Genomic DNA, 8,153 nt, shown 5'->3' on the forward strand with positions numbered 1-8,153 from the left:
CAATAACGTAAAGAAACAAACAAAAAGCTGGTAAAGACTGGAGCTCTACGTCACTTCCGGGTTCCGGAAGAGCTCAACGCTGTTGTGTGTGTCGCAGATTGTTTTAACCAAATAAACCTTTGTTTCTCTCAGTGTGGAAATTCTTTGTAACACAAATGCGCAGTGCGTGTAGGGGGTGTGGTCTCAATAGCCATACAGGAAGCATCTGTTTTTTTTAGTCAAGATTATGCTAAAATGTACTTTCCCCAACTACATTTGGGTTCCCTATGTGGAGCAAACCTTCAATTTGGAAAATTCCCAGTTTATTCCCCGTTAATCCATTAAATTCCCATTAATTCCATTCCTCCCGTCGCTGATCAAACTTTAATCTCTGGCTCCACCGAATGGCAAGAAATGCCATACAGGTGTTAATGTCGCGCATGCAGTCCGTCCTCCGGAACACCAGGCGGCGCTACTGTCTCATTTAAATGACGTGACGTAACGTTTATTCATTGACAAAAACAAAGTGCGTCGAGCTGTTTCAGTCCGAAGACTCGTTACCCACCAGGTAAAAAGAATTACAGCTGGAAGAGTTAATTTTCTGATTTCTAATTCATGTGATCAACAATGATTGTCAATCCCGAGATGTGTCGAAAAGTTGCAAAAGAACTTTAACCGTCACTTTGGAATAGTCCTCAGAAAGAAGTTCATGGAGGAGATGTGACGTAACAAAGACATGAAAGGGTTCAATAATTATAATAAAGACAAACACAACGTGCTATTATTGGATTATCAGCGTTTCCCTTTTTGTGTTTTGGCCTCTGCGTGGGATTTCATGTCCTTCCTCGTATAACTTTAAGAAAATATCAATCACCCAAAAAGAAAAACACACTCAATAATTTCATTTCATAAAATGAGTTTAGCTATGTTTTTAAAAATGTAAAACCGTGTTCATAAATGTTGTCCTAAAGCATTGTTTTAAAAAAAATATATTTTTTTCATTTTTCTAAAATGAGTGCGGAGATGGACTTGCAGCTTCCACCTCACGAAGGAGACGAGTTCTCAGTGGTGGACATGCACGCAGGAGGACACCCTTTACGGATAGTCCTCAGTGGCTACCCAGCAGTCGAGGGGGACGGCGTGCTGTCCAAACGCCGTTACGCCCGGGACCACCTGGACCACCTCAGGAAGACGCTGCTGTTCGAGCCCCGGGGACACTACGGTGAAGAGCGAGCTGCCCGAGGCCGACAGGGGGCGCTGTTCATGCACAACGAGGGCTACAGCACCACGTGTGGACACGCCGTCATCGCCCTGGGACGCTTTGCCGTGGACTACGGACTGGTGGAGCGTCCCCCCGGTCTCCAGAGACCCAAGTGAACATCCACTGCCCCTGCAGGCTGGTGAAGGCGTTTGTCGAGTACTCTGACGGTAAAACGGGGGCGGTGAGGTTTCAGAGCGTGCCAGCCTTCGTCTTCGCTACGGGTAGGATGCGTGAAACTGATCCCTAGAGGGGTCCACGTGTCCTGCGGGACTCATGAAGGGACCTGTCCTTCTAGATGTGACGGTGGACATCAGCTACGGAGGAGCCTTCTACGCCTTCGTCGGCGCCCAGAGGTTCGGCCTCGACGTGTCCCAGTCCAGGACGCGAGATCTGGTGGACGCGGCCACGGCCGTGACCGACGCCGTCAAGTCTCAGGTGGAGCAATAGACTACAGTACCCATGATTCAGAGCGAGTGGGAGAGCCCAAAGAGGAACATTTATGCTCCTCGTGAGAGAAAAACAAATGCGTACGAGAAACGGGTTGGTCTTACATTCAGTCTCTCTCAGACCCGTTTGACCTCCAGGTGAAGTTCCGCCACCCCACCAGTGAGGATCTGGCCTTCTGTTATGGGACCATCCTCACCGATGGCAGAGATGATTTCTCCTCCGATGCCACCGCCAATGTCTGCGTGTTTGCAGACGCTCGGGTACCTCGGGTGGGGAGGCCGCCTCATACCGGACACACACGGAGCGATTTGATATCGAGAGGTTTTAAACCGATATAAACCTGGTCGCAGGTGGACCGGAGCCCCACGGGTTCTGGTGTGACGGCGCGAGTGGCTCTTCAGTATCACAAAGGGCTCGTCCAGCTGGACCAGGCCAGGACCTTTCAGAGTGGAACCACTGGATCCCGGTTCACAGGGCGAGCCGTCAAGGTACCAGAGTTGGAGCCGGTTATGTGATCGCCCAGAATGGATTAAAGTTTGAGGCACATCTGGATTCTGATGCTCAATCAAGATCACTTTGTTTTTTTTCATCTGACTTTTTGCCCAATATATCATGAATAAAAATACCCAGGCGTGTACAACTCAAGCCATCACAGAAAATGTCTGTTTTTATTGATGTAGGAAATGCATCTTGAACACTAAACGTTTCCCTTCTGACCAGCATGAAGTATGAACATCTCTTTGAGAATGAATCCCTCAGTTTGCCTGCTCAGGTGGAATCGGTTCAGAATGACATTAATGACTGGACGCCCTCTAAATACCTTTATGACGTTGATGGCTGTTGCAACAAAGAACCGCCTGCTTGGTTGATGCCTTCGTTTCTGTTCAGGAGACAACGTGTGGCGGCTACGAGGCCGTCGTGGTGGAAGTTGCTGGCAGAGCCTTTTATACCGGAGCTTCACGCTTCGTCCAGGAGACGGATGACGAGCTGAAACTCGGCTTTCTGCTCAACTAAACCGGCGTTGCACGTTGTGTTTGCACACGAGCGCTCCAACAAGGGGTGTGGATCCATAATTGTGTAAGGAAAATACAGTATTCAAATATTCTATTGGCTTTGGTTGTTTTGTTTTTCAAAATAATATTTTTTATTTTGAATTAAAAGCTCTAGTGTATAGAATTTCCTGGTAATTGACAGTTACAGGCAATTAAACAACCTCCACCTCACCCTCATCTAAGGGGGCCACCGAAACACCTGATAATCCCTGAGTAGATAATCTAAATGAAATAAATAAATCATATCAATTGCATTGACTGACCACTAGATGGAGCTACACCCTACTCACAGCAAGACGGTGCTGGCTTTTTTTGGGGGGGGGGGGGGCTCTCTAGATTCCTCCAACAACATGCAACTTGGGTGAACTGGTCACACCAAATTCTCTGCAGGTGTGTGAGCGTGTCGTTTCTTTCGTGTGGCTCCGATGAGCTGGCGCCTTGTCCGGGGTGTACCCCCAACCCTCTTCTGTTCAAATGGGAGAACATATAAAAGAATAGAATCCAAAGTGCAAGATGTTGCAAACGACACAGGAAGCCGCATCACTGTTCTTCCTCTTTATTATTAACAGTTCAGTATAATGGAAGGAAATATTTAAATGATATAAAGTCCAATAACGGAGGTCGACACTGGATGGATCCACGCTGGATCCACATCCTTCAAAACGGCCCTAAAAATACACCTTTCAGGGGGACAGAAACGGAGATAGTCATCACGACTCTCTCCGGATCAACCCCCCCCCCCCCCCCCCCTTTTTTTGTCCACCTACGTTGCACATATTAATTGCCTTAGTAATTTATTGTAATTTATGTAATCTATTGTCATTCATTGTCATTTTGCATCAGTGGTGTAATTTATTTTAGATTTATTGTTAGTTTGCATCAGTGGTGTAAAATCATTTTATTTTAATTTTTCTAACATTACGTTGCATCAACTGAGTTATTGAATATTGGTTTTATTTGTATTTGTATTGTTAAATTTGTATTGTTAATTGTGGATGATTTATGTACGAAGGACTTTCAACGGAAACAAGACCGCAAGGGCTTTTTAGAAATGCTTCTCTTAGACAGGATGTTTGACTTTATTTGTACTGTAATACATGCTACTGTGTGACTGTACTTGTACTGTAATACATGCTACTGTGTGACTGTACTTGTACTCTAACATTGTATCTCATAATTATATTCATTCATTCATTCACGCTGCTCATGGAGCAAACCTAAATCAAGTTGGACAGTGGGCGGTGACGATGACCCCCAACCCCTTTAGATGTTGCGTTTTGTGACGGGTCGCTCTCTAGCATCTGTAGTCTGGTTGTCGATACGCTTTCGGTTGCGTTTCGTCTTGGATAAGTCCTCGTCAAAGACCTCCCCCGACCGCAGCGCCGACACCAAGTTGTCAAATTCAATCGTGTCGGAGGCGACCACCAGCAGCTGTTTATTTTAGATTAGCATAAAAATAGGAAATAGCCTTTAGCGCTGGCCGAAGGTAACAAAATCTGAAGAGCTGCTTCTTGGCTGCACTCACATCTCCAGACTGACGGATTTGACGTTGAAATAATACACGAGAGCGGCATCAATCTGTAATTCTGATCATCTGCCAGAAAGAAACGGATATGCTTATCAAAAATATTCATAGTATTAAAGAACATTCTAAGTAAAAGAGACCAGTTCAATTTACTAGCTAAACTTTTCACTTGAAAGATTAAAGTCATGTTTAAAAATAAAATGTTGCTTTAACTCTGCATTCAGTTCTCAATGGATGAATCTAAAAGGGAAAGTCAGATTATGCTCCACGATCTTAAAGTATCGGTGCATTCTGACGGCTGTCGTGCCTGAGCTTCCGTTTTGGCCCTGCGCTCCTCCTCCTCTTTGCGTTTGCGCACGTTCTCGTTCTCCTGCTGAGCCTCAGAGAACGACTGCAGGAACTGGTCGAAGACGCCGAAGAACTCATCCGGCTGCATCTTACCTGGATCCTCACCGAAGTGCTTCACCGCCCTCAGGAACTGTGGGACCAAAGAGAAGGGGCAAGCGGGGGGGGGGGCATGGAATTAGGTTTACAGCAGGACGCAGTAGAAGCACGTTTTACTGAGTCTCTGACCGTTTTACAGGAGACTCGTTAGATCTCGGCGCTTTGAAAGGAGAGCAGGGAACCAGCTGTGAGACATCGAAGGCTCACAGCTGGTTCCCTGCTCTCCTCCTGTATAATATTCATCTTATTTCTTTTCCTCTTATTGACAAACCAAATAGAGTGACCTGTAAAACAGCCACTCTTATTGACAACATTATAACTAGTACATTTGATTATCAAGTTAACTCAGGAATATTATACTCTGGCATTTCTGACCATTTTCCTGTTTTCCATGTCACTTCAAGTAATAGTTTTAAACATAAGGTTGCAAATGTTGGAGTAAGTTTCCGCAAATTCAATGAAGATAATATCAAATGCTTTAGAGGTAAGGTCGAGAACGTAAATTGGGAAGAAGTTTATCATCAGCAGGACGCCAACAAAGCCGATCAATCTTTGATCCATCTGTTCAATACCGTATTTAATGAGTGTTTTCCACTTGTGAACATCAAAATCAATAAACGACATGGTTTTAATAAACCCTGGTTCACTACTGGTTTCTTAAAATCCTCATTTAAGAAAAACAGATTATATCAAAAGTTAATCTCCAATCCGACTCCACAGAACTCTAATACATATAAAAAATATAGAAACAAGTTCACTTATTTACTTCGTATGGCAAAGAAGAAATACTATTCAGATAAATTCAAAGAATCTACTAATAACATAAAAAATACATGGAATATTATAAATAAATATAAATTTATTTTCATAAATTCTTTCTGTTATCATCTGATATCCACTCATATTCAGTAAGAGGTCAGAAACATTTTCATTTACCGCTTTGTCGTACATCGAGTCATAAATTCTTTATCAAATTCCGTGGTCCCCAACTTTGGAACTCTTTAGACAAGTCGTTAAAACTATTATCTACGTACACAATGTTTAAGTCTAATTTGGTGAAGTATATTCTGTCCAGGCATGTATAGAATAAATTAATTTGTAGTTTGTATGATCTTTGTTCTTGTTGTTTTTTTGTTTGTTTTGATTTTGGGCTTTATTTTTAAAATTGTTTTTATTTTACTTTATTTTATTTTCCATATTTTCTTTCTTTCTTTTGCTCAGTTTGTTTGCTGGGTTTTTTCCGTGTATCTTTTCCTTTTTAGCTTTTATTTAACTTCCTTTTTTTTGTTTTATATATATATTGATTGATTTTGTTTAGTTAATTTGAACTTGAGGGGAGGATTTTTATATAAGCCCTTTCGGCTTCTTTTCCTCTCCTGCACTATTATTTGCCTTTGTAATGTTTTGTTTATGTTTATTATTGTGCATGTGAATAAAATTAAAAAATTAAATGAAAGGTTTCCTTTTAAAACCCAAAGCTGGTTCGGGCTTGAACCCACAAACTCCACATCTCAGGTCAGACGCTGATCCTGCTGAACCACCAGAGGCCCGAGAGTCAGTCAGAACTCGAGATTTACAGATGCAATGAGAGAATTCATTCTCAATTTACTTACCGGGTTAAATAAAGGTTAAATGTTTTTTTTTTTTTTTTAAATGAGAGCTGGAAGATGAAACAAAAAAAAACAGAGCCCGGTGTTTACGAGGTCGCAGAAAGACGCGACTCGAAGCGTTGACATCGTCGATGCCAGCCTGGTTGGAAGCAGGTAAGGGGAGGAGCCACTGCGAGGATCTGTAAACAACGCAAATGTAAACATTAAATTAAAACACACAAGTACTGCAGGTTCGAGCGCCGGTACGTTTTTATACTTTTGTGACGTCGGTCGAAAAACCCGACATAAGATCTAATATATTTATTGAAAAACGGCCTTTATGTGTTGCATCTGGAACAGTTAGAAAATAAGTGTTGCGTTTTTCGCCATAATAAAGCGCCTTTGGTTAGAATCTGTGATTTGGACCCGACCATGAAAAGTCAAAGTGAATCAGAGTTGATTTGTATTTTTACCTGATTTTTTAATCCATAAATGGTTTTAATGTTAACATTTAATGTGTTTTTTTCTGGACTCATTCTGGTTCAGATCCAGAAGACATTTATTATGATAGTTCATATCGGACTCCTTTGAGACTGATTTTTGCTGAGTGAATTTAATGCATATTATACAGTATATATATATATATTTATTTAAATCTTCCATTATAAGTAAATGGGAAAATCCAGATTATTATAAATTTTTTATTTAATAATTGCATTTTTTTAAAATCTGGATCGCTCTCGAAATGTAATGGAATCCAAGTTAGACCAAGACTCATTTTCAGATTTTTTATCAAGATTCATCCAACAGTTTTTCCGTAATCCTGCTAACAATGACGTAAAATAACTAAAAACAACCTCCTTGCTGGACGTATCAAATGAATGCTGTGGCTCCAAGCTTTGACCAGACCTCTATTGATGATAAACAACTTGATGTTGGAATTAGAGCTGGGGGGGGGGGGGGGGGGGGGCATCGAATAGACTCGCTATATCGCGGGTTGTTCCACGTGACATGTATGAAAGACACATCGAGACCGGCGAGGACAAATTATTAATGTAAATGTTTTACCGCATCGGTCCCTTTGAAATGCGGCCCTCTGCTGTTGATTTTAAAGTATTACAAACTTCATCATTGATTGATTGATAGTCTTGACATCGATTTCTGATTATTTATTTTAAATCTTTGTCTGGTGGACAATTTAATCATATTAAACTATAAAATATGTCATGTGTAAACTGTTTTCTTTCTTTTTTTAAAGTTATTGTAAATACTTCTATCAGAGTGATAAACTATAGTTAATTATCTTATTCCAACTTTTAAATGCCAAATTCAACCAATCAGCACCTCGCACATCATTTGGAGCGTTGGATCAAAGCCCATCGTCCTGACAACGGCGAGTATAGCGATCGAAGCCACAGTGAAGTCTGCGCGTCTTTCTCATCACGAGTAGCTTCGTTGCGGCTTTTTTTTTTAACAATTCAACCTCGAGACAACTTTATTAAGAAGATGGCGGCCACGGCAAGTCACACCGAACGTAAGTAACTCTCCTTTTGCCCAGCAGGGGGCGGAGAAGGGTCGAGCTGGATACTTGTTTGCTGAAGCGGTTGGGATCGATACCAACACTTCCGGTCTTTGCATTAAATGAACCCAAATTTATTTGATGCAAAGACTGGAAGTCTTGTTAAGAAGATAAATATGTGTTTATGCTAATATCTGCTGTTTGCAATGCATCAATGTCAAATAAGGATTTAAATGGTGACGACTTTGGGGACAACAGTTGGACTGTTGGACAAATGAAATCCTGGACACGTCCTCGCTGAAAGTAAAACCTTCATGTCAATTCAGGATGTTATCTC

The 8,153-nt window shown here is 41.7% G+C and overlaps 1 pseudogene; it reads left to right on the top strand.

Annotated features, from left to right (window-relative positions):
• The first annotated feature begins 1,002 nt into the window (after positions 1-1,002).
• LOC137903982 (trans-L-3-hydroxyproline dehydratase-like) lies at positions 1,003-2,701 on the top strand (annotated as a pseudogene).
• The last annotated feature ends 5,452 nt before the right edge of the window (positions 2,702-8,153 follow it).

Source organism: Brachionichthys hirsutus, chromosome 14, assembly GCF_040956055.1.
Source record: "Brachionichthys hirsutus isolate HB-005 chromosome 14, CSIRO-AGI_Bhir_v1, whole genome shotgun sequence".
In the NCBI taxonomy this organism is placed as follows: Eukaryota; Metazoa; Chordata; class Actinopteri; order Lophiiformes; family Brachionichthyidae; genus Brachionichthys; species Brachionichthys hirsutus.